Source organism: Etheostoma spectabile, unplaced genomic scaffold, assembly GCF_008692095.1.
Source record: "Etheostoma spectabile isolate EspeVRDwgs_2016 unplaced genomic scaffold, UIUC_Espe_1.0 scaffold00019180, whole genome shotgun sequence".
Taxonomy (NCBI): Eukaryota; Metazoa; Chordata; class Actinopteri; order Perciformes; family Percidae; genus Etheostoma; species Etheostoma spectabile.
The window spans coordinates 7,555-35,093 of NW_022604725.1; the positions used below are offsets into that span (position 1 = coordinate 7,555).

At 40.1% G+C, this 27,539-nt stretch overlaps 8 non-coding genes across 8 annotated transcripts; 4 read left to right on the plus strand and 4 right to left on the minus strand.

The window, feature by feature from the left end:
* Window positions 1-4,469: 4,469 nt before the first annotated feature.
* On the minus strand, window positions 4,470-4,557 carry trnay-gua (transfer RNA tyrosine (anticodon GUA)). The gene is given in 2 exon segments: window positions 4,470-4,505; window positions 4,521-4,557. It is a non-coding gene; the product is annotated as a tRNA-Tyr (tRNA).
* Window positions 4,558-5,081: 524 nt separating this feature from the next.
* On the minus strand, window positions 5,082-5,164 carry trnal-cag (transfer RNA leucine (anticodon CAG)). The gene has a single exon. It is a non-coding gene; the product is annotated as a tRNA-Leu (tRNA).
* A 3,675-nt stretch (window positions 5,165-8,839) lies between these two features.
* On the minus strand, window positions 8,840-8,911 carry trnaq-cug (transfer RNA glutamine (anticodon CUG)). Its single transcript has one exon. It is a non-coding gene; the product is annotated as a tRNA-Gln (tRNA).
* Window positions 8,912-9,276: 365 nt separating this feature from the next.
* On the plus strand, window positions 9,277-9,357 carry trnas-uga (transfer RNA serine (anticodon UGA)). The gene has a single exon. It is a non-coding gene; the product is annotated as a tRNA-Ser (tRNA).
* A 4,573-nt stretch (window positions 9,358-13,930) lies between these two features.
* Window positions 13,931-14,003, plus strand: trnat-ugu (transfer RNA threonine (anticodon UGU)). Its single transcript has one exon. It is a non-coding gene; the product is annotated as a tRNA-Thr (tRNA).
* A 2,976-nt stretch (window positions 14,004-16,979) lies between these two features.
* Window positions 16,980-17,052, plus strand: trnar-ccu (transfer RNA arginine (anticodon CCU)). The gene has a single exon. It is a non-coding gene; the product is annotated as a tRNA-Arg (tRNA).
* A 5,612-nt stretch (window positions 17,053-22,664) lies between these two features.
* On the plus strand, window positions 22,665-22,738 carry trnan-guu (transfer RNA asparagine (anticodon GUU)). The gene has a single exon. It is a non-coding gene; the product is annotated as a tRNA-Asn (tRNA).
* Window positions 22,739-24,604: 1,866 nt separating this feature from the next.
* On the minus strand, window positions 24,605-24,676 carry trnae-cuc (transfer RNA glutamic acid (anticodon CUC)). The gene has a single exon. It is a non-coding gene; the product is annotated as a tRNA-Glu (tRNA).
* Window positions 24,677-27,539: the final 2,863 nt, after the last annotated feature.

Consider the following 27,539-nt stretch of genomic DNA (forward strand, 5'->3'; position numbering starts at 1 on the left):
GTATGTGGAGTACGTAGGTCTCCACATACATGCTTTTATTAAGATTGAAGACCAAATTGTTAGTTTTTATGAGATCTTCCCAACCACTGAGAGTGCGTGCGTAGCCTCGTTGGCACAGTAGGCAGCGCGTCAGTCTCATAATCTGAAGGTTGTGAGTTCAACCCTCACGCGGGGTTAGGTGTTTTAAAAACTAACAAACAAAACTGATGCTGGAAATACAGTGACTTTCAGGTGTTGAATACTGGCACATGCACATGAATGGAAGTTGTGATTCTGTGGTTATTTCTGAGATTGAGACAACGAAAGGCATTCTTTAAGGGTGCTAGCAAACCAATGACTCATTACAGTATAACAACCGCAGATGTGCTTCATGACAATATTGTCGACAGGTTGCTTCTGTACCATGAGATAATGATAGGTTACAGGAAGCCGACATTAATGTATTTCTTAGCATTTATTTTCAGTCTGAGTTACAAGATTTGCAGTGAACGTTGTATTGTCCAGCAGAACAGCAACAGGTGTGTTACTTTTTGACTATGATTTATATCGTAGCAGTGCAAGCATTTTGCCCAGGTGAGATTTCCAGCCACCACAGTGGATTACAGGTTTTGAAGCCATAGACAACATTGACATTACATGTTTTACCCAGGTTTCTTCTTTTATTCAGTGATATTTCAATTCCTTGCGGGAGTCATCCCAAAAGGATTAATAAAGATAAGTCTATGTCTATCTCGAAAAAAAGTAGTACAAATCTGAAAATCTTCAGGAGATGTAGCTCAGTGGTAGAGCGCGCATGCACTTTACATGATGAGGACCTGGCATCTCCAGCAGGTATTATAGTAGAGTCTTTAAAAGAGCTGCAACAGATATTACCTCCTGTGGTAATCTGACTGGTAGGGTTATAGGACGTAGTGGTAGACTAAGACCTCCTGTGACACAAACTAAGCGGTCAGCTCTGTCTTTTATACCTCAGACTATCAGACAGCAAAACAAGCACTTTAAATGTACATTTTTTACAGTTTCTATTTTACCGTATTTATGTACTTGCACTGTAGTATATTTGTTGTATTATACTCTGGTTTTTATGGGTGTTACGGCGGGTATGAGCACTGTAGTTTCCATTTTTATGGACGAAAAAAACTTGACATGCCATTAAGGTTACTCTACAGCAGGTGGAGACATTTCACGTCAGACACTTGCAGCAACTGACACTTTGTTAGACATCAACAGACTGGAAATAGACTTAAGTGGCCAGTGATTGTTGCTTTTTCATCTTTGTTGTTATTTTTGTGTGCCTTTAATGTCACACATGTGGATATTATGAAATAAACTGCATAGAAAACTTTTTTAGGATGTGTAAAGGTTCTGTGGTGTAATGGTTAGCACTCTGGACTCTGAATCCGCAATATGAGTTCAAGTATCAGTGGAACCTGGTTTTTAAGCCACAGCACCGGTGAAAAAGATCAAACTTTCAAACTCCACATCTAGTTTAAAGTAAGCTAACAGGTTTAATGTCCTTGGCCATTTAGACTGTAAACAGTACGTTTACATGGGGGCATGTTGAGGAGTCACCTGCTTTGTAATGTAATTGAAGGAGCTCCAAATTGACAGTATGACTGGAAGTGATAGGCTTTGAGTTACATGGGGGATACACACTTTGCATTCAGTCTCGTAATCACCATAAAAATAGGGATCACTGAAATTTGAACTTGTCTTGTTGCAGTCAGAGTAATAGTGTTCATCCTGAATGGGCCAGTATAGTTCATCAGAACTGCTTGTTGATGGTCTTTAGCTTTGGAACCCCCTTTCCCCACAGCTTCAATTATCAGATATGGGTGGGGGGGAGTGGGCACTGTGTCAACCTTTTCTGTGTAAAAAAAAACACTAAAGACGTCTCTGGATTAAAGACATAACCTCTGCGGAGACCTTTTACCAAATCCAGGTGCCCTTGGCATAGTTCTGATCTTTTGGGGTTTGGATCAGGAAACCAACACATCTGGACTCAATGTGGGCATTGTACGACAATATTTGACACATTTAGACCATAACGACAGTTATCAGTTATTTCCCATCTGGCAGGTGTAATGTGGACACAGTTGGACATTTTGAAGATAATTGCACAATATTGCCCAATTGTCAGTCTATTTCCATCTGACAATCAGAAAGGGTGATGCAACAAGAAATACCAGTCCAAACCATCGCGGTAAGCCTCACTGGGTGTCCAAACTAAAAGGATAAGAGGCAACTTGGTAGACTCCTTACTGATGTTTAAATCTGTACTCACAATGCCCTATTTTTTAACAACAGCCAATCACAAGTGTTACATGTGAATAATCATTGTGTGATTAATCAGGAAGCTCACATAAAAGATAGTTGCAAGGTCTACTAAATGTTTAACTTTACAACCCGTAAACTGTTGGAACCTTGGTCCTTCCTTCAAATGTGAATTGAAGATATTCCAGTCCCTGGACATGTAAAGCAGAGCAGAGAAGCGTGCTGGGCCCATAACCCAGAGGTGATGGATCGAAACCATCCTCTGCTAATTGTTATCTAGTCTACCACTACGTTCTATAATGCTAATAGTCAGATTACCACAGGAGGTAATATCTGTTGCAGCTCTTTTTAAGACTCTACCATAACACCTGCTGGAGATGTCATGTCCTCATACATGTAAAGCATGAGTTCTACCACTGAGCTAAATTTTTTTCTGAGATAGACTCAGACTTATCTTTATTAATCCTTTTGGGATGACTCCCGCAAGGAAATTGAAATATCACTGAATAAAAGAAGAAATCTGGGTAAACATGTAATGTTAAGTGTTGTAAATGGCTTCAAAACCTGTAAATGCAACTGTGGTGGCTGGAAATCAAACTTGGGCAAAATGATTGCACTGCTATGGTAAAAATCATAGTCAAAAAGTAACACACCTGTTGCCTTTCTGCTGGACAATACAACGTTCACTGCAAACGTGGTAACACAGACTGAAGCTATTCTGGGACATGAAACACAAATGGAAAGATAAAGGAGAGAGGAGCTCAGTGTGTCAAAGGAAGTCCCCGGCAGTCTAAAACTATCACAGTGTAATTAAGAAAGACAGGGTAAAGAGAGGAGCCTGGTTGGGCTACAACTCTCCCCTGCTGGATTGAGCTGTACTGCACCGCCTTCCTCTAGTTTTATATTGTGTTATGTTTACTCTTAAATGTGATGAGGGTGTCTGCGTAACTTAAGTACACAAGGTCAGACCAGACGTGAGAATTTTTGCAGCCTACGCTCACGTTCAAATTGATAAATGCCGAACTTTGGGTGGGAATCGGCGTACGCCCGTCCTACACCTGTTTTAGCACATTTCATAAATGAAGGCCCATGTCAACACAATAAAGATTTCTTGAAGAAAGGTTTGTCTTTTATAGTTCTAGTTTTTTTCCAATTCTTCTGGTCACACTTACTCTCTTGGTTGCACTATTTCACATCTTTTGTCTGTAGTTCTCTATTCTGTCAGGGCTTAACTCTATCTCCCCCACCTCTTTTTTTATTCTTGTTATGTCTTGGCAAGAAGCAATATGCTTTTGGGTCATCCGTCCATCTCTACATCCGAATCAGAAATTCTTTATTGATCCCCAAACATAAAATCTGGAAAAAAATGCTCCTTCGAGCCAGATTTGAACCAGCGACTAAGGATTTCAATTTTATGCCTCTACAGTCCTCCGCTCTACCAACTGAGCTATCGAAGGGAGATAACGAATGCCTAAGCATTTCTTGATTTTTCTCTACAGAAAACAATTAAACTTTCACCGGAGACTAAACTTTGATTCAGTTTGCAGCCTTCAGTCTTTATTCTATATACAGAGTCTTAATTCCAGCCAAATTCCTCCCTTGCTGTAACAAGAAACTTCTACTACAGTTTGGCGTCACAAACAGGATTTCAAGGAGGAATCAGAAAGGGACTCCACCGGTGACTGATGAGGGCGTGCATCCAGGGATCTGATGATCACCTGCCTCTAAACCTCGCCAAACATCTTTGAGAGAGAGAGGGTCAGAAAGCTCCCCTGATTCCACTCTGAAATCCAAACGACAAGGAAGCAATTTCAAACAGCGGGGTAAGTTAAAGTTTCAATTCTGTTGGATAAATTATTTAAATTGGACATTGAGACGGTTTGTGAGACAAATATTGACTGTGATTTAACTGAGGGATTCGGTGAAAGTTATCTTTTGTTTTGTAAAACTTTGGGTTGTGTACAAACAGGAGAAAAGAGAAGGTATTTTTTTTTTCAATTCTTCTGGTCACACTTGGCACTATTTCACAACTTTTGTCTGAAGTTCTCTATTCTGTCAGGGCTTAACTCTGTCTACCCAAATCTTCTTCTTTTTTCTTGTTATGTCTGGCAAGAAGTATTATGCTTGTGGGTCGTCTGTCCATCTCTACATCAGAATCAGAAATACTTTATTTATCCATGAAGGGAAAAGAGGGTTCCTTCGAGCCAGATTTGAACCAGCGACCTAAGGATTTCAACTTCATACCACTACAGTCCTCCGCTCTACCAACTGAGCTATCGAAGGCACCAACATGTATGAAAGCACTTCCTATTCTTGTGAATGTGATGACACAGGACCAAATTTTGCAAAAACATTCACAAGAACTCATAAATCAATGATGAGAAAACCATCCTCTGCTAATCTCCTTGCTGGTGACACAATGGTAGACAATCAGAAAGGGTGATGCAACAAGAAATTATGGCCCTCAACCTGATTTCCATGGTGAGATAAATCATAATCTAACTGCTGTAATTGTTGACAGCACCGTGAAAAGTAATGTTCTTGAGGAAATCATGTTCTGGCAGTTTATTTTGACAAATCGACATCCACTACCCTCAAGTCATGCTGTCTTTCCAGTGATGTGATTGGTAAGTGGTTGGGCTGTATACAGGTTTTAATCATATCCATCGGTTTAAAGATGCTCACAAAACGCTTTACTTGCAATCGCGTTTCTCGCGCACATTCATGTCCTCTTAAATACAAAGAACTGCTAAGTCTTTATTCCCAATATCAACTCTCGGACATTAGTTCCAAATGAAAACAATTGTTGTCAGAAGTGGGATTTGAACCCACGCCTCCAGAGGAGACTGCGACCTGAACGCAGCGCCTTAGACCGCTCGGCCATCCTGACTGATTCAACAAATTTCCAATAAGACCTGTTTAAAAGATTATGATTTAGTAAATTAAACATGTCATGATATAGTTTCTCAGTCATCCATGTCATAGTTAACAAGGGAAGGTTTCTCAACTGTCAGCCCAAATATATGGGCGTTCATGGAGACATGGAAGAAAGTCACCAGGGTGGCAATGTGTTGACAATGGCAATACATTGCACGGGATGTGAAACAATGTGCAATACAGGCCAAATCCTATGGTGGGAATCAAGATCCACCAATGTTTCTGTCTACAATGTCCACCTGAATCCAGAAATGTCCCAGCCAGATGGGAAATAGACTGACAATTGGGTCAATATTGTGCAATTATCTTCAAAATGTCCAACTGTGTCCACAATTACACCTGCCAAATGGGAAATAAACTAATAACTGTCTTCATGGTCTAAATGTGTCAAATATTGTCGTACAATGCCCACATTGAGTCCAGATGTGTTGGTTCCTGATCCATGCTATTACCCCAAAAGATCAAACTATGCCAGGGCACCTGGATTTGGTAAAAGGTTCTCCGCAGAGGTTTTGTCTTTAATCCAAGAGACTTCTTTAGTGGTTTTTTTTACACAGAAAGGGTTGGACACAGTGCCCACTCCCCCACCCATATCTGACAATTGAAAGCTGTGGGGAAAGTGGGGTTCCAAAGCTAATAGACCATTCAACAAGCAATTCTGATGAACTATACTGACCCATTCAGGATGAGCACTGTATACTCTGACTGCAGCAACACAAGTTCAAATTTCAGTGATACCTAATTTTTATGGTGATTACGAGACTGAATGCAAAGTGTGTATCCCCCATGTTTCTCAAAGCCTATCCCTTCCAGTCAATACTGTCAAATTTGGAGCTCCTTCCGATTACATTAACGACCAGGTGACTCCTCAACATGCCCCCACCAACGTACTGTTTACAGTCTAAATGGCCAAGGACCTGTTAGCTTACTTTAAACTAGATGTGAAAAGTTGATCTTTTTCACCTATACTGTGGCTTGAAAACAGGTTCCACTGAGATTTGAACTTAGATCGCTGAATTCACAGTGCAGAGTGCTACCCATTATACCATTGAACCTTTAAAAGTGTTACAAGGGTTTGCTAGGCAGTTTCTTTCATAATATCCACATGTGTGATATTACAGTTTTTTTTGGATTGCTTACACACTAAAGTTAAAGTAGTACACTATTAGCAAAACCTTACACTCAAGAAGCAAAAGATCAGCCCATATTTGCACAACTATAAGCACATTGTCAACCTCACACTTGTTGCAAAACTCTACACACAGTGATTTGCAAACACACTAAACACACTTAACATACATTACACACAAAAATCTATATGAAGTCCTTCCTTGCAATACCAAAGCACTGACTGTCAAATTACCGCACCTTCCAACAATTGATTCAACACAGTCATCAGGTGTGCAAACACTTGTTTGCTTAATTGGAGACACACCAATCAGGTGTGTAAGCACTATAAAAAGCAGCAGGTGAGTTCATCGGTCTTCAAGCACAATTGAAAGAGTCAGAGAAATAGTAAGACGAGGTCGAGGTCGAGGTCGAGGTCGAGGTCGAGGTCGAGGTCGAGGTCGAGGTCGAGGTCGAGGTCGACAAGGAGGAGGAGAAGGACAAGGAGGAAGAGGAGGAAGGGGAGGAAGAGGAATCAACAGAGGAGAATCAACGGAAGAAGAAGAGATGGAGGCCATGCTGGAGGTAGAGGAAGAGGAAGAGGAAGAGGAAGACGAGAAGGTGCTCAAAGAGGACCGAATCTGACAAATGAGATCCGTGCAACACTGGTTGACCACGTTGTCAACCACGGCCTGACGCTGAGGGAGGCTGGACTGCGAGTACAGCCAAATCTAAGCCGATACACAGTGGCAAGTGTGATAAGAACATTTCGACTGGAAAATAGGTATTGTAAAAATATCATCACATCAAAAACATCTGCACGGTTTCAGCAACTGCTTACAGTACTGTATTCTATGCACTATCAGCACTTCTGTTACCTTTTCCTGTGAAATGACTGTACTATTGTTTACTGTTTTTTTCTCTACATAGGATTGAGGGTCAGGGACGACGAGGGGGAAGGCCTCCTATGTTCACAGAACAGCGAGAGGGACATAGTAAACATGGTTTTGGCCAACAATGCTATAACCCTCAATCAGCTCCAAGCTAACATTGTCAATAACCCGTCGGTTTCAACAATATCCATCAGGTCTCAACATCAACACTGGCACGCATCCTAATAAAAAACATATTCAAATGAAGCAAATTTATCGAGTGCCTTTCGAGCGCAATTCCGAAAGGGTGAAACGACTGCGGCATGATTATGCAGAGGTATGTATTCACCTAAGCATTGTGATCTTGCATACTGTCTCATAATCTTTTACTGTACTGTAATATGTATACTAGATCTACACTGAACACAATTTTGCCTGACACTGTTCTTCAGAGAGTTTTACAAATGGATGGAGAGGAGATCCAGCATGAGTTCATCTACGTAGATGAGGCTGGGTTCAACCTGACGAGAACACGAAGGAGGGGAAGAAACATCATTGGCCACAGGGCTATAGTCAATGTCCCAGGGCAACGTGGGGGTAATATAACACTCTGTGCAGCCATTACACAGAATGGGGTCCTCCACCGCCATGCCCATATGGGCCCTTATAACACAGCACTCATACTCACATTCTTGGACCAATTGCACAACATAACAGCAGCAGATCAAATCGATCATATGCAATACATTGTTGTCTGGGACAATGTGTCTTTCCACCGCTCTGCTCTGGTTCAGAACTGGTTTCAGCAACATCCACATTTCACCGTCCTATATCTTCCACCATACTCTCCATTTCTCAACCCTATAGAAGAGTTTTTCTCGGCATGGCGGTGGAAGGTATATGATCTCCGTCTCCAGGCTGAGGTACCCCTCATCCAAGCCATGGAGGAGGCCTGTGACCAGATGGAGGTAGCAGCAATACAAGGATGGATTCGTCATTCAAGACGTTTCTTTCCAAGGTGTCTTGCTAATGACAACATTGCCTGCGATGTTGATGAAATTCTCTGGCCAGATCCAGCTAGGCGAAGAGACAATGTCTAGTGTTTTTTACAATACGTAAAGTGACATTTTGTTACAGTATTATGAATCTCCATGTCAACATTTTGGTCGTGTTGAGAAATGAGTTTCTTCAGTCTGCAACATTGGTCTTGTGTAGCGTTTGGTGAATTTACTTTATATTTGTACTTGATGGTAGCCAACTCTAATCATAGGGAAGTAGAAGTGCTAAAAGTGTTTTAGGTTTATCAGAGCAGAGTGGAACTCGTGCAAACAGAGTATAGTAATGTGAAACGTGTGTGTTTCATATGGTAACAAAGTGTGGTTTTTAAACAGAAGTGTATAGTTTTTACAAGAGTGTTTAATTATGCAAAGGATCTGTAGTGTTTTGCTAGTTGGGTGTGTGTGGTTGTGCTAATTGTGTGTAATGTTTTGAAAACACGGGCCCTGTTTTGAAAATCGTGCTTAAGCAATCCAAAAAACTGTAACAACCAGGTGACTCCTCAACATGCCCCCACCAACATAAGCTTACTTTAAACTAGATGTGGAAAGTTGAAAGGTTGAATGTTTTCACCTGTGCTGTGGCTTAAAAACAGGTTCCACCGAGATTTGAACTCAGATCGCTGGATTCAGAGTCCAGAGTGCTAACCATTACACCATGGAACCTTCAAAAGAGTTTGCTAGGCAGTTTCTTTCATTATATCTACATGTGTGATATTAAAGGCACACAACAATCACAACAATTAAAATATCACGCCCCAATATATTCTCGGTTTTGAGTCCTCGCCCCTACTATTTTCGACATGGCCAGACGTAATCCGGCTAAGAAGCAGCACTTTTCAGGGGTGGAGATTGAAACCCTGACATCTCAGTTTAATTTGCAGTAAAGTATACACCTACATGTAAAGTGTACCCATATTTAAATAAACACATGGTAGCAAAGTTTATGCAGTGTTTTTTAATTTTACTCGTGTTTTTTTTCGTGAGTCAGTGTAAATATTAGTGCAAATCAGTGTTACACTGTTTTTCAGGTTGTTGTGGCCGAGTGGTTAAGGCGATGGACTTGAAATCCATTGGGGTCTCTCCTCGCAGGTTCGAATCCTGCCAACACGAGAGGTGCTCTTTAATTGCGGTCACACATCTCATTATGACAAACGGCAGATGTGCCTTCATGGATAACACTATAATATCAAATAGTTACTGGAAGCCACTGATGCATCTCTGAGCATTTATTTTCATTCTCAATGCCCAGATGTGTTGCAGTTGATATGGCTTTGGTTCCCAGCCAGTAACTTTCTTTGAGTGACGTTACTTGCTTTAATCGTCAAGAAGTAACCAGAAAGGTTACTCTCCCAACCCGGTTTGATAAAACATTAGATCACTGTTATATCGCACAAATAAGGGAACATAACAATCAATCAAGCTGCCTCCATGAGGATCCACAGACATAGACATGTTCCACCACCCGCAATTAAGCCTGTCTCCTCAGCTTCTAGACGCCGCTGCATCACCTCGCATCTGCGTTTGTGACAGTTTCTCACAGTTAGCAAAGCTCACATAAAGCAAATGCTTGTGGCTCAAAGATCGAGCTCCCTGGAGTGATCCAACTCTGGGATTTATCCTTCTACAGAAGACCATAGAGGCAGCTTCTCCAATTTCTGAGTAACAGGAAAATAGCCTGATAAGCATACATGTGCAGCACGACCTCAAAAGGCCATAAAGCAAATGCTTGTGGCTTAAAGATCAAGTTGGCGCTCATAATACATCAGCCGGGCGCAGTCTCTGTGGCGCAATAGGTCAGCGCAGTCGGCTGTTAACTGAAAGGATGGTGGTTCAAGTCCACCCAGAGACGATTGTTGCTTAATAACCTGGAGTTAGCCAACTCTAGGATCTATGAGCTCAAAGATAATCCAAGTGGCCTTATATCAGAAGGTACAGTTCTGCAAGCCATGTACATATTGACCTTTGCAGTCATTGGTATGCAGGTCACTTGATGTAATACAAGCAAATACGTAAGGCCCCACCCCACAGTTTAGTGATAGGTGGCGGCAACTGTATGTCAATGATCAAGCTGGTTGCTGTGACCAAGAAACCACCAGCAAAACGACTGATACATCATCAGTTCCAGAACTTTCTTGGATGCCAAATATTTGAATTCAAAGTCAGATTTCAATTGACATGTAAGAAAAAGGCAATGCACGTCCAGCTTCTACATTTCAGCATGAGTCAGCTTCCCCAATTTCTGAGTAACAGGAAATAGCCTGATAAGCATACATGTGCAGCACGACCTCAAAAAGCCATAAAGCAAATGTTTGTGGCTTAAAGATCGAACTCCCGCTCATAAAACATCAGACATATGCAGTCTCTGTGGCGCAATAGGTCAGCGCAGTCGGCTGTTAACCGAAAGGATGGTGGTTCAAGTCCACCCAGGGAAGTTTGTTGCTTAAATAATCTGTAGTGAGCCAACTCTGGGATTTTTCCTTCTGCAGGAGACCATAGAGCAGCCCAAAGATAACCCAAGTGGCCTTACCTCTATTAGAAGGTACAGTTCTGCAAACCATGTACATATTAATCTTTACGGTCATCAGAGATGGGAAGTAACAAAACACAAATACTTCATTACTGTACTCCAGTTGAATTTTCAGGTATTTTTACTTTACTATTTATTTTTTGGGCGACTTTTTACTTCTACTCGAATATCGGTACTTTCTACTCCCTACATTTTACAAAATTGGCTTGTTACTTTAGTTTTGTACTAAAGGTCGTCTATCAGGTGTGATTTGGAGTCCATGTCGGAGAATAGCGCGGACACCCGCCTCACGCCGCGAGCGGGCGCACACGCCACACGGAGAAAAAAGTGAAAAAAAAAAAAAAAGAGACTAGCTGTCCGGAGGATAATCAGCTGAGAACGTGTGCGTCTTTGAGAACTGTAAGTCATTTAACTGATGATGTCAGTTCATGTAAGCCTGTTGTTGTGTTGGTCTGTAGTTCTGGTACATTTAAAAGTTAGCTTGTTTACGTTCTTCTACTGTTGGCTAGGTTACACCTGGCTGTTGATTCGATATAATGGCGATTGTTGAACGTCCTTGCTCATTAAGATAATGTAATTAATAGTGGGTTCATTGTTATTATTTACTAGCATATATGATTCCTTGTTATTTATTTATTTTATTACCACACACACAGCCATAGCAGAGCTACCCCCCCCCCCCCCCATGTTTATCCTGATGCTTGATTGTAATAAGCATCAACAGAGAGAGGTTGTCTCCATCTGTGTTTTAACAGACACACCTGGGACCAAATTGGAAACCAGAATCAGCTTTAAATCCAGTCCTAATCTAGTCCTCAATAAATTTTAATAATTTCACTGGAGTTAGTTATTATTTTTGCATCATCAATACCAAAATGAATCTAATTGAATGGCAATATTCACGGAATTCTCACAAAATCACAACTGAATTCATATCTTGATACTTGCGTGAGAATCTTAATAACCTGGAGTCCCAGTCTCTGTCACAATAAATAGGCTATATGTTTATATATGTTTTAGGCTACTTTTACTTCTATACTTTAAGTAAATTGCTAAGCCTTTACTTTGTTACTTTTTTACTTGAGTTCAGAAGTTAAATCAGTACTTATACTTTTACCAGAGTATTTATTAACATAATTCTCTCTACTTCTACTTGAGTAGGGGAAGTGAGTACTTTTAGCATCTCTGGATGTTAACACGTAACTTCATCCGTCTTTGCTGTTGCATTGCGATAACAAATAACTACGTTTGTGTAAAGTAATCGACAGGCTTTATGCCTGTGTTGAGTAGGGAGGGAAATGTAATGCATACTCCTACGTTTTATCTTCTTTTAATATTTATCATGAAACGAGGAAGTGATATAGCGCCCTATTAAACAAAAAGTGAGAAAAACAGCAGTGAGAGAAACAAATCAAGGGGCTGAAGAGCAGGAAGAGGGAGAGCCAGAGGAGTTTGGGGGAGTTTGGAGAGAGGGCGTGTGATGAAAGGGAGGGCTCTGACACAGAGAGGGATATTCCAGAGGGTGAGGAAGATGAAGAAGAGGGTGAGGAGGATGAAGAAGAGAGTGAGGAGGAAGAAAACATAAATGGGACAGAGGGAGGAACAGCCAGAGGGACAGCAAGTGGATCCATGTGGATCAAGTACTGCACCATCAGGTTTGTGATGAAGAAGGTTCTTACTATTTTCAAAGCAGTGCAAATACAATTTCATTGTAGGTCTGCTGTGTGTCCTTAAAATTGTGCTTTCTGCTGTAAAATTCTTTTTTTGTGTCAATGCGGCTAATTTTACATGCAGGTATACATGCATACAGTGGTATGCATGCGATTAGGAACCCATGCTGAAGTTGACCAAAAAGAGAAATTTAAAAAATCGTCTTTTGGAAATTGAGCTTATTGCCTTAATTTAATAAAAAGGAAAAATCCAACCTTTAAGGACATCAAATGCGTTGTCCAGTGATGGTGGTATAGTGGTGAGCATAGCTGCCTTCCAAGCAGTTGACATGGGTTCAATTCCCAGCCATTGCAGTAGTTTTCATTGTGTGGTTACTTGCTTTATTTATCAAGAAGTAGCCAGAAAGGTTACTTGCCCAACCCGATTTGATAAAAATATTAGATCTCTGTTATGGTACAAATAAGAGAGCATATCAACCAATTAAGCTGCCTCCACGAGGATCCACAGACACAGGCAGGGCACTACAATTTGTTCTTTGCCCGTGTCTGGTAACTACTACTAACTAATTGAAAAGATTATGAACATTTGTCCAAACAGGTGTAGCTCTGCTTTTTGTATTATCTCATAGGTACTGGAAGCAACCCATCTCCACCAATGCATCTCTTAGCATTTATTTTCAGTCTCAATGCCCAGATGTGTACAAGATTTGCAGTGAACTTTGTATTGTCCAGCAGAAAGGCAGCAGGTGTGTTACTTTTTGATTATGATTTATACCACAGCAGTGCAATCATTTTAACCAGGTTTGATTTCAAGCCACCACAGTTGCATTTACAGGTTGAAGCCATATACAACATTAACATTACATGTTTTACCCAGTTTTCTTCTTTTATTCTGTAGTATTTCAATTTCTTTGCGGTAAGTCATCCCAAAAGGATTAATAAAGATAAGTCTAAGTCTATCTCAGAAAAAAGTCAACAAATCTGAAAATCTTCAGGGTATGTAGCTCAGTGGTAGAGCTCCTGCTTTACATGTTACATGTTACCCCTAAGTGCAAACAGCAGAGCAGAATAGCACAGCGGAAGCGTGCTGGGCCCAAAACCCAGAGATCAATGGATCAAAACTATTCTCTACTAAATCCTATAGCAGAGGATGGTTCCTTGAACTTTCCCTGCAGTATAGCGACCCCTGCTGACCTATTACCTAAAACTACGCATCTCTTCCCCATTGACTCCTCCAAAATGACACGTCTGCTTCTGAAGCATGAGTTTCTTGAACAAAGTAAAGATAGAGTATGCTGAGATCGAGTATGGTCACGTGACTGCACAACGACGTTTGATTGGTGAAACACAGTCATGTGGTAGAGCCTTCAGCGGAAGACTCTCTCTCTATAGCTCTCTCTGGAGCTGCTGGACAAAGATGGATGGATGGTTGGAACCCTGGTCACTAGCTCATTGTAATCTTGCATGACAGGCAATCCTGTAGGAGGCGCTGTAGCTTAGTGGTTAAAGCACCTGTCTTGTAAACAGGAGATCCTGGGTCCAAATCCCAGCAGTGCCTAATCATCAGTTAATGTTTATGTTATCTGCACTACAAAGAGTGTATATATTTGTCATTTGTTTTTGCTATAGTGCTTAACAAGCATTATATAATTTTGCCCAATTGTGGCGTGTTGATGGGCAATAAATATCTAAAGTGAAATGGATTGGACCCATTTTTTAATGCTTTTAAACCTTGTTGTTGGGGCTGAACGTGGCCCAGGTGTACACCAGTACCCTGTGACATCACTGTTGGGTGGGGTTTCAGGTGCATGTGATGCTGACTGAGGTCAGAGGTGAAATGAACGTGAACTTTACTGGCCAAGGCACTTTGGGCGCTGACTGTGTGATTTTAACATCTTCGATGCTGTTGTAATAAAAATTAATACATTTATTATTTGATATTAGTTGACTAGAGGTTGATGGATTGAAACCATCCTCTGCTAACGCTGATTTCCATGGTAAGGTGAATCATGATATAAATGCTGGAAAAGTTGTTGACAGCCCATAAAAAGTGGCAAGTCATGTTCTGGCAGATTAAAAAATTGACATCCACTACCCTGTCAGGATCCTGTAGTAATGCTGACTTTCCAGTGATGTTTACAGGTTTTGATCATATCCATCGGTTGCATGGATGGGACATCAATACCCCGGTTCTATCACCTGATCGCTGTCTTGTCGTTCAACGACTATTTGGGCTCACACCTTAACACACCCGAAGCATCTCAGCCTAAAATCACGCGCACCTCAAAGGACTCTCAAGCACTCCCAGCTGTGCGTTTGCAGAAAAGCGCCTTGTTTTCTTTTAGCTTGGGAAAAGGCTTTAGCTTATGACAAGGTAAACAGATTGCACCATTGTGCTACTCATTAGTGTGTCCACTTCAGTTATGTATTGAAGCACATCCTTAGAGCTAATGGCCCTCATTTATTAACCTAACGTACGACAGGCTTCACGTGAGATTCATGAAACGTTCGTATCACACCAATCAGAGCGTAAGAATGATCGTACATTGATAAATGCAGCGGCTAGAAACGATTGTAATTTAAATATCACGTCCCAATATATTCTCAGTTTTGAGGCCTCGCCTCTATTATTTATGACATGGCCAGACATAATCCGGCTAAGAAGCGGCACTTTTCAGAGGTGGGGATTTAAAGCCTGACATCCCAGGTGCTCTGGTGCAGCCAGATACCACCAGGCCCAGGGGAATATGCCGCCTAAGAAAAATGCAATCCTACCCGATGAGAAGACTAAACATTGTGAAAATAACGAAAATATGAATACATTAAACATATACGGGCATTGAACATATTGCTGCAGTCTCAGTCTTTGGATGGTATAGGTAGCGCCCCGTCAGACATGTCATGATATCATGACATGTTTAATTTACTATATAATAATTTTTGAGACAGGTCCTGCTGAAGATCTGTTGGATCAGTCAGGATGGCCGAGCGGTCCAAGGCGCTGCGTTCAGGTTGCAGTCTCCACTGGAGGTGTGGGTTCAAATCCCACTTCTGACAGCTAGTATTTTCATTTGGAACTAATGTCTAAGAGTTGATATTGGGAATAAAGAACTTAGCAGTTCTTTGTATTTAAGAGGACATGAATGTGCATGAGAAACGCAATTCCAAGTGCAGCGTTTTGTGAGCATCTTTATTGTCAACACATGTAAAGTTCCTTAGGGGCCCGTAGTGGATGAAATGGTAAAACATTTGGCCCTGGATGCATAGAATTCCTGCCATATTGAGCGACAAAGTTTGGGTGTCCTGAAAAAAGGGTCTTGAACTCTATCTCGCCGACCTCTTTTTTTTACTGTTTCTTGTTATGTCACGGCAATAAGTATTATGCTTTTGAGCCGTTTGTCCATCTCTACATCAGAATCAGAAAAAAAAAAACATCAGACATATGCAGTCTCTGTGGCGCAATAGGTCAGCGCAGTTGGCTGTTAACTGAAAGGATGGTGGTTCAAGTCCACCCAGGGACGTTTGTTGCTTAAATAATCTGGAGTTAGCCAACTCTGGGATTTATCCTTCTTCAGGAGACTATAGAGCAGCCTGAAGGTAACCCAAGTGGCCTTATGTCTATCAGAAGATACAGTTCTGGAAACCATGTACATATTAATCTTTACAGTCATCAGAGATGGGAAGTAACGAAATACAAATACTTCAATAACAAAATAACGAAGTACAAACACTTCATTACTGTACTCAAGAAGATTTTGCGGATATTTTTACTTTACTCTTTATTTTTTTGGCGACCTTTTACTTTTACTCCTTACATTTTACCACAATATCGGTACTTTCTACTCCCTACATTTTACAAAATTGGCTTGTTACTTTAATTTTGTACTAAAGGTTGTCTATCAGGTGTGATTTGGAGTCCATGTTGGAGAATAGCGCGGACATGCACCTCACACCACGAGCAGGCACGCACGGCACACGGAGACAAAAGTGAGAGAAAAGAAAAAGAGACTAGCTGTCTGGAGGATAACCAGTTGAGATCGTGTGCGTCTTTGAGAACTGTAAGTCATAGAACTGATGTTGTCAGTTCATGTAAGCCTGTTGTTGTATCGGTCTGTAGTTCTGGTACATTTAAAAGTTAGCTTGTTTACGTTCTTCTACTGTTGGCTAGGTTACATCTGGCTGTTGATTCGATATAATGGCGATTGTTGAACGTCCTTGCTCATTAAGATAATGTAATTAGTAGTTGGTGTATTGTTATTACTTACTAGCATATATGATTCCTATACATTGTGTATGGTAGCCTTTACAATGTTGTTTATTTCATTTATTACCACACACACATTCATAGCAGAGCTGCCCCCCCCCCCCCCCATGTTTATACTGATGATTGATTGTAATAAATCAACAGAGAGAAGTAGGAGTCGCGGATGAACTGATTTCAATTTTGGAGGTCAAAGGTCAAGGTTACTGTTTCATTACGTCTCCAGAACTGTATATGTATTTCTCCTGAATTGGTGAGCTTTGGGGATGAAAAGCACCAGTGGCCTAATGGATAAGGCACTGGCCTCCTAAGCCAGGGATTGTGGGTTCAAGTCCCATCTGGGGTGAATTACAGTAGAGTGGCACAATGGAGCCAAAGGTTGATGGATTGAAACCATCCTCTGCTAACTCTGATTTCCATGGTGAGATGATATAACTGCTGGAAAAGTTGTTGACAGCCCATGAAAAGTGGCAAGTCATGTTCTGGCAGATTAATAAATTTACATCCAGGATCCTGTAGTAATGCTGACTTTCCAGTGGTGTCGTTGGGCTGTTTACAGATTTTGATCATATCCATCGGTTGCATGGATGGGACATCAATACCCCGGTTCTATCACCTGATCGCTGTCTGGTCTTTGTTGTTCGACGACTATTTGGGCTCACACCTTAACACACCCGAAGCATCTCAGCCTAAAATCACGCTGCACCTCAAAGGACTCTCAAGCACTCCCAGCTGTGCGTTTGCAGAAGAGCGCCTTGTTTTCTTTTAGCTTGGGAAAAGGCTTTAGCTTACACTGTAAACCTTTGATGTAAATTTACAGCTAAAATCTCACAGTATTTTACTGTTTTACTATTATACAGGATTATACTGTATGTGGCAATGCATTCTGGGAGAAAATAAAATTAACGGTCTAGGATTACAGCACATATCTGCAGAATGGTGCAGATTACAGATTTACTGTAAATTGCAGTGCATCTCGGGAAAATAAAGAAAAAAGCGGGGATTACAATTTAAAATATTTAAGACAACGACAGGCTCGTGATGCATATCAGTCTCTGAGGAAAGCGCGTGGACAGCAGTTTCACCAAGAGGACGCGAGTCAGCGGCTTTTTCAACATTTATGTAAGTTTGAAAATATTTTTGTTTGCCTGCATGCCTTGAAATGTTAAGAATAGTTTTATCGATTCATTTTTTTTTTTTAGATATGGCAGCCGATCACCCAGTAACAGTAACGTTAAGCTAGCTAGCTAGTAGAGTTAATCATCTGGTGTTCACGGTCGCTAATTTTACTACTAACACCGTTAACGTTAAGCTATCTTAACGTTAATGGTGTCAGTGGTATTTGTTAGCTAGCTAACTTCATCACGGTCGCTAAAAATTAACTACCACAAACACTGACTTAGTAGTAATGTTAGCTAACCGCTAGCTAGCTAGCTAACGTTATCACGGTCAGTAACATTATCGCTAACACCATTAACGTTAAGATGGCTCAACGTTAATGGTGTTAGTAGTAATGTGTTTAGCTAGCTAACGTTATCACGGTCGCTAACATTATCGCTAACACCGTTAACGGCTAGCTTATTGTTAACGGTGTTAGTAGTAATGTTAGCTAGGTTAGCTAACGTTATCACGGTCGCTAACATTATCGCTAACACCGTTAACGGCTAGCTTATTGTTAACGGTGTTAGTAGTAATGTTAGCTAGGTTAGCTAACGTTATCACGGTCGCTAACATTATCGCTAACACCGTTAACGGCTAGCTTATTGTTAACGGTGTTAGTAGTAATGTTAGCTAGGTTAGCTAACGTTATCACGGTCGCTAACATTATCGCTAACAACGTTAACGGCTAGCTAGCTTATTGTTAACGGTGTTAGTAGTAATGTTAGCTAGGTTAGCTAACGTTATCACGGTCAGTAACATTACCACTAACACCGTTAACGTTAAGATGGCTCAACGTTAACGGTGTTAGAACCCTATAGACGTTAACGTTAGTACCCCATAGAAACATTTTCCTCAAGGAGTCTAACGTTATACTGTCCACGCGTTTTGAAAAATCCTTAACACAGTGCTGCATCTACCCGAATCTACTGGAACCTTACAGACTTTGGTGCTCTCATATTTGCTCGGGTTTTCTTATAAAACCATAACTCTAACTAGCGCTAGCTAGATAACAGACTTTTAAAAAAAAAAAACGGTTTCATGGTCTATTTTTCAAAGATTTTAGGCGGACTTTTTTATTTCTGCTAATGAACATTGTTTAGTCATATTTGCTTTGGTTTACTACTAAAACTATAACTTTAGATAAAGGACTTTTTGTGCAAACGAAGATATAATATTGACTTGTCATCTATTTTTCAAACTGTTTATTGTCATTTTTAACTCCGATGCAGCGGCCACGGGTTTGACTCCGAGCTGCGGACCTTTGCTGCATGTCATCCCCCTTCTCTCTCCCCTTTCAATTCTAAGCTGTCCTATCCAAATAAAGGCATAAAATGCTACTATAAGGTAATTATTGCATTTTTGTTATGTTTTTTCTTTGCAGGTGTCTGCCACTCCCGCCATGATCCAGACTGTCCTGCTGCCTGAAAGCCTGAGATTAATAGTACCAGTACGTTGTTTGTATAGCAGTCTACTCTGCATTACCTTTTTGAGTTCATTATTATATCATATATTTTATATTACAGTCAATACTACAGAGCATTAACAAAAATATATGTTGGTTGTCATGACCTAACACACCATTTTTTATGGGGGAAAATACACTGATGGAAAGTCATCAGGCTTTGTATTTGTTGGGTATAGCCACAATGCCATAGAAAAAAGGTTTAGTTTTATAATTGTAAAGCAAATTGTAGAACAATGTATAATTCTACCATAGCCATAAATATGAAGACATTTCACGTGGTTTAAAAAAAATATGGGGATATGTAAATAAATTCAGATCAAATTAATTTACGTACAATGAAATCATATTGTTACCATTTCTATTATATTCCTATTTCTTTTAGGTCCAACTGACTGATCAGCGGGGGTGTGAGCGTGGAGGGCCAGGTTGTCAGTGAGGGGGGGTCCTTTGAGCTGGGACTTGCTGTTCTAATGTCAACTCACTACAACTTTAACCTGCAATACCAGGACCAGGCTGCATGCTCGTTGGAGTTCATTCAGAGGTAGGAGATTTTCCACACATACTGTATTATACACCGGGATTGACTTTTTATTGATTAAGTGCTCAGAGATTAGAATTTCAGTAGCTAAAGCTTCTAATTTGCTACAAGCATAAACATTGACTAAAATAATTAAAAAAACAACTTAGGGGTTTAAAGTAATTTTGCAAAAACCCAGCCTATTGTCACTCGTTACGCCACATAACTACCACCGTCAAGCATCGTTACTGTTTGTGACATTTCAAAATAAAATAATATTTCCCTCATTAAAGTCTTCTAAAATAATACTGTAACAACACAGCTCTAATGTTCATGAAATGTTACCAACAAATGCAGAAGGAATAAAGTGAACTTAATTGTATTATGCGGTAAAATATCTTTTCCAGAAATTATATACTTCTGGACATTTCTAAATTATTGGTAACTGTATTGTTTATTTCCTTTGGAATGTGTAATTCTACAATGGCATACATTACATACAGTTTTTATTCTTGTTTAGTAGCTGAATACTACTTGTATAAGAAAAATACAAATTAAGCTGTAGTGCCTTTAACACTAAAAGAGGATATATTCTCCTCCAAAATGAACCATTTCTTCATTAACCTATAGCATTTGTGTTGTTCCATTGTCATTTAGGATCTGCATGGGGACTAATCCTGAGAGAGGATCAAAGGCACCCAGCAGAAAAACTGGAAAGATGGTCCAGAAGAAACCTTCAACAGTGAACCCGCATGTCTGCACCCTGATCAGGAAGCTCAACGACTTCAAGTGGGACTTTGTTTGAGTTTCTCTTGTATTGTTTTGTTTAGCTGCAGATATCATTTGTCATTCATCAATTAACAATATCTGCTAGTTTTTGTGTTGTTTAGTTCAGTTCTTGCGGCTGTATGTAGTGTTTTGCCCCATTCAAGTGTTTCATTGATGTTTTATAAATTGTTGATTTAAACGGTTACTGCATGGGAGCCAAGCAGTTACAAGATGAGTTACTACATTATGATTGATTCTAAAATAAAGAGTTAATTAGATTTTGAATCTTGCTTTTTTCCTTGTTATTTAAGACTAATTATTTATTGCAGTGTTCCCTGAGGTTTATTTAAAGCTGCAGAATTTATTCTTCTGGATCAGTATACTGAGAATTTCATAACACTATGTTTTTGTGCTGTCAACACAATTGTTGTACATGTACAACAAATTTAATTATATTTATTTACAGTAAATCAAAATAAACATGAAATTATATTTTTAGTGTAATATTGGCAAAGCTGCTGCCAAAAAAAACTGTAAATTCAAATAAAGTAAAACTGTATGTCTATTTACAGTAAAATACCTGTAATTAAAAATAACAGTATGCATACTGTAAATAAACAGTAGTTTACTGGCGAAGCTGCTGCCAGTATATTACTGTAAATTCAAATACAGTTAGTAACTGTATACCTGTTTACAGTTAAATACTGTAGTTTAAAACCGTATGCCTACTGTAAATTAACAGTAGTTTACTGGTGAAGCTGCTGCCAGTATATTACTGTAAATTCAAATAATACAGTTAGTAACTGTATACCTGTTTACAGTAAAATACCTTAATTTTAAAATACAGTATGCTTACTGTAAATTAACAGTAGTTTACTGGCGAAGCTGCTGCCAGTATATTACTGTAAATTTACGGTGAAAAGTTTTACAGTGTATGACAAGGTAAACAGATTGCACCATTGTGCTACTCATTAGTGTGTCCACTTCAGTTATGTATTGAAGCACATCCTTAGAGCTAATGGCCCTCATTTATTAACCTAACGTACGACAGGCTTCACGTGAGATTCATGAAACGTTCTTATCACACCAATCAGAGCGTAAGAATGATCGTACATTGATAAATGCAGCGGCTAGAAACGATTGTAATTTAAATATCACGCCCCAATATATTCTCAGTTTTGAGGCCTCGACTCTATTATTTATGACATGGCCAGACATAATCCGGCTAAGAAGCGGCACTTTTCAGAGGTGGGGATTTAAAGCCTGACATCCCAGGTGCTCTGGTGCAGCCAGATACCACCAGGCCCAGGGGAATATGCCACCTAGGAAAAAGGCAATCCTACCCGATGAGAAGAATAAACATTGTGAAAATAACGAAAATATGAATACATTAAACATATACGGGCATTGAACATATTGCTGCAGTCTCAGTCTTTGGATGGTATAGGTAGCGCCCCGTCAGACATGTCATGATATAGCAGGTTCTCATGACTGAGAACCTACTATATCATGACATGTTTAATTTACTATATTATAATTTTTGAGACAGGTCCTACTGAAGACCTGTTGGATCAGTCAGGATGGCCGAGCGGTCCAAGGCGCTGTGTTCAGGTCGCAGTCTCCACTGGAGGTGTGGGTTCAAATCCCACTTCTAACAACTAGTATTATCATTTGGAACTAATGTCTAAGAGTTGATATTGGGAATAAAGAACTTAGCAGTTCTTTGTATTTAAGAGGACATGAATGTGCACGAGAAACGCGATTGCAAGTACAGCGTTTTGTGAGCATCTTTATTGTCAACACATGTAAAGTTCCTTAGGGGCCCGTAGTGGATGAAATGGTAAAACATTTGGCCCTGGATGCATAGAATTCCTGCCATATCGAGCGACAAAGTTTGGGTGTCCTGAAAAAAGGGTCTTGAACTCTATCTCGCCGACCTCTTTTTTTTACTGTTTCTTGTTATGTCACGGCAAGAAGTATTATGCTTTTGAGTCGTTGTCCATCTCTACATCAGAATCAGAAATAAAAAAAACATCAGACATATGCAGTCTCTGTGGCGCAATAGGTCAGCGCAGTCGGCTGTTAACCGAAAGGATGGTGGTTCAAGTCCACCCAGGGACGTTTGATGCTTAAATAATTAGGAGTGAGCCAACTCTGGGATTTATCCTTCTTCAGGAGACCATAGAGCAGCCTGAAGATAACCCAAGTGGCCTTATGTCTATCAGAAGATACAGTTCTGGAAACCATGTACATATTAATCTTTACAGTCATTGGTATGCAGGTCACTTGATGTAATACAAGCAAATACATAAGGCCAGACAGAGACAAAAAGTGAGAGAAAAGAAAAAGAGACTAGCTGTCTGGAGGATAACCAGTTGAGATCGTGTGCGTCTTTGAGAACTGTAAGTCATAGAACTGATGTTGTCAGTTCATGTAAGCCTGTTGTTGTATTGGTCTGTAGTTCTGGTACATTTAAAAGTTAGCTTGTTTACGTTCTTCTCCTGTTGGCTAGGTTACACCTGGCTGTTTATTCGATATAATGGCGATTGTTGAACGTCCTTGCACATTAAGATAATGTAATTAGTTGTTGGTTTATTGTTATTATTTACTGGCATATATGATTCCTATACATTGTGTATGGTAGCCTTTACAATGTTGTTTATTTCATTTATTACCACACGCACATTCATAGCAGAGCTGCCCCCCCCCATGTTTATACTGATGATTGAGTGTAATAAATCAACAGAGAGAAGTTGTCTCCATCTGTGTTTTAACAGACACACCTGGGCCGAAGTTGGAAACCAGAATCAGCTTTAAATCCAGTTCTAATCTAGTCCTCACTAAATTTCAAATAATTTCCCTGGAGTTACCATTACAAAATTTAATCTAATTAAATTGGAACATACACAGACTTCTCACAAAATCACACTTGAATTCATATCTTGCTACTCGGTCAGAATCTTATTAACCTGGAGTCCCAGTCTCTGTCAATATAAATAAGCTATATGTTTATATATGTTTTAGGCCTATTGGGAGACGGCCATTTAAAATGTAGGCAATGGCATATAAAGAATAAAGAATAAAGAGTCTTTTCTCCATGTCCACTGTAGTTTCTCAGTGTGCTCTCTAGTAACATGTGTCTGGTCCAGGGAGCTTTGTCATTCATAAGGCTACTTTTACTTTTATATTTTAAGTATATTGCTAAGCCTGTACAGATGGAGGAGAGATGAAATGTGTCAGTAATATAGGAGATTGTTGGCTGGAAGTATGGAGATACTAATATGCATTACTTAAAAAGAGAAAACTAAACATATTCTATGGTCATGTAAGTATGTGTTTTCCAATAAAAAGATTGACTTGAGAATAATTACTTGGTCTATAAGTGATGCTCAGAGGCCCGACATGGCCCTTCTATGTTCATGTTAGTATGTGTTTTCCAATAAAAATTTGACTCGAGAATAATTAATTAGTCTATAAATGATGCTCAGAGGCCCCACATGGCCCTCACCTTGTTCGCAATAGGTCAGCGCAGTCGGCTGTTAACCGAAAGGATGGTGGTTCAAGTCCACCCAGGGACGTTTGTTGCTTAAATAACCTGGAGTAAGCCAACTCTAGGGTTTATCATTCTGCAGGTGAATATAGAGCAGCCCAAAGATAACCCAAGTGGCCTTACCTTTATCTGAAGGTACAGTTCTGAAAACCATGTACTGTACATATTAATCTTTACGGCCATTGGTATGCAGGTCACTTGATGTAATACAAGCAAATACATAAGGCCAGACAGAGACAAAAAGTGAGAGAAAAGAAAAAGAGACAAGCTGTCTACAGGATAACCAGTTGAGATTGTGTGCGTCTTTGAGAACTGTAAGTCATATAACTGATGTTGTCAGTTCATTTAAACTAATGAGGAAGAATTTGACAAATCAAAATCAAGTCCAGGAACTTATTCTTTCAAACATCACACCTGAGTCTCTCAAGTTCTGACCATTCCCTGACCGGGAATCGAACCCGGACCGCGGCGGTGAGAGCACCGAATCCTAGCCACTAGACCATCAGGGAGTCACATCTTTCAAAATTATCTTTGTAGATGTGAGTTTTCTTTTCACTTAGTGGAATGACTCATATTGTTTTAGGCGAGGAATGGCACCTGGCTAGAGCTTCAGAAGGCAGGACATGACAGATTACACATCTGTCACATAGTCAGTTTGTAGTCTTAAATACCAAGTCTCTTGTTGTTCCTTGACTAGTTGGCCACCCCTGCTTTGCATCGCTCCAGGTATGTAGAAAAAAAATCTGTTATGCACCTTTGCATTGCGCTATAATGTCAAAATTTGGACCTGAATCCAACAATAACATTACTTGACTCTCACATACATTGGTTTTCAGTTAAAAATGTTGGTTAGGGGTTTAGTTACTGCTTGAAAAAATGAAAAGAATTGTTATTGAGATGGAGGCAGATGAAGTGTTTATGACCCATCAATGATGACAAAAGGAGACATCCTCTGTCGGGGGTCTGATTTAAAGGAAATGGTACTCTTTAAAACGTTAAACTAATGAGGAAGAATTTGACAAATCAACCAAAACTTGCTCTTTTAAATCTGTATCTGTCAAGTCCTGACCATTCCCTGACCGGGAATAGAACCCCGGCCGCGGCGGTGAGGGCACCAAATCCTAGCCATTAGACCATCAGGGAGTTAGATCTATCAAATTTAATTTAACATATTGTTGGTTATATTGTTTTAGGCAAGAAATGGCACATGGTTAGAGATTTAGAAGGCAGTGGTGCAAAATGCAAAACTGCCTGTTTCGATTTAATTACATGGTAATAATACAAAAACAGAGGTGTAGTGATTACTTGGAAATGCTTCCGGTAGTTTCTGAAATAAAAACCATGAATCAGTGGTGGAAAATGCAAAACTGCCTGTTTCAATTTTATTACATGGTAATATTAGATTAACAGAGGTGCAGAGATTACCTGGAAATACTTACCATGAAATATGTCTTGTCCTTCACGTACGTAACGCAGTGCAATCTGACCAGCAGCTAAACACCTTCCACCATCAAGCACTGGCGACCGGGATCCTTGTAACACGTTTATTTGAGTAACAAAGGGTGAAACTGGGAGAAAACACAATGACCAGTTACTTAGATAGTAATGAGTCACAGATATTAAACAAAGATAATTGTAAAAACAATATAACTACACAACAGGCTAGCAAAAATGTAAGATGAAATAAAGAAACACGTAATGTATTGTTATACAGTGTACGTAGTATAACCTATGTTGGGTATCTAAATAAACTAAGATATACTTACATGTGGCATTACCCAAGATAAAAGTGGCAAACTAGCTTACTGAAGCATACCGTCAGTTAGGGCTGAACATATTGTGTTTTAGCATTGACATCGCGATGTGCGCATGCGCGAAAGTCACATTGCAGGACGTTACGATGTTGACGTTAATACTTTTTTGCTGCTTGATAGAAAAGTAACCTTTCACCGTTTCTCCTTTACATGATTATTACCATCCGACCGTTCCCCTTTAAGACAGGTAGCCATGTGGGCAACGTGTGGATGTGACGTTAGTCCGATGGGGTTTATTGTTATGGGAAGTGAGGCTCTTCGTGTGTAGAAAAGTACCGGAGGCAGCAGCTGCCGCTGATACAATGATGTCATGGTTTTCATGGGTAGTCAGGGACGCTACAGTAGTCAGTGTTTTATGTTCTCTACAAATACAAACTAAATCCCCTGATTAATGCCACATAATCACAACGTCTCCCGGCCATTTCCCACCGCAGAAAGCTGCTATCAGCCAAGCTAAAGCTAATATAGTTAGCTTAAAGAAACCAGCAGAAAGGTGCTACCAGCCAGGCTAAAGCTAATATAGTTAGCCCAAAGAAACAAGCAGAAAGTTGCTACCAGCCAGGCTCAAGCAAATACAGTTAGCCCAAAGAAAAAAGCAGAAAGTTGCTACCAAACAGGCTAAAGTTAATACAGTTAGCCCAAAGAAACAAGCAGAAAGCTGCTACCAGCCGGTCTAAAGCTAATATAGTTAGCTTAAAGGACCAAGCACAAAGCTGCTACCAGCTGGTCTAAAGCTAATATAGTTAGCTTCAAGAAACAAGCAGAAAGCTGCTACCAGCCAGGCTAAAGCTAATACAGTTAGCCTAAAGAACCAAGCACAAAGCTGCTACCAGCCGTCTAAAGCTAATATAGTTATCCTAAAGAAACAAGCACAAAGCTGCTACCAGCCGGTCTAAAGCTAATATAGTTATCCTAAAGAAACAAGCGGTCCGTCTGTCCCAACTAACGTTTTGGTTCGGAGCCGCGACACTGGAAACGTAACACTAATCTAATATAGATGGCTGTGTCTGATCGAACGTCATTTCCACTGACTGAACTGTTCTTGGATACACGGTTTGTTTCTAGTGCACATGACGTGCAGGTCTGATCAATTTGTCAAACTATCGAGCTGACCTCGCTAGTCAACCACAACCTTAAATTTAGAGGTAGCAACATGCAGTCACTGTCATTCACGTTAGCCTGGATTGATTATTATATGAATACAATGGTGTCATGCTAGTCAACCAGAGTATTTCTACCTGATGTCCCTCTCCAAAATCACTTCAGAAGAGTAATGTTAGTCACAGCGTTTACTTGCTTTGGTTTTTGTAAAGCATTAAAGTCTATCCCCAGATGAGGGACAACTCTGTCCGGCTTAGTTATGTAGCATGAAAGCTAGCATAAGCTCACTAGCATCCAGCCCGCTTCTAAATACTGTAAATAGGGGAGAGTGAGGTAAAGTGAGACACTGGGTAATGTGAGACAACCCCTGTATCTAGGCAACAGAACACATTTGTGCCCATGTGACCATTTTGTTTCCAAGCTCCTCCCATTTCCCCTTGGCCATAAAGGAGAGAAG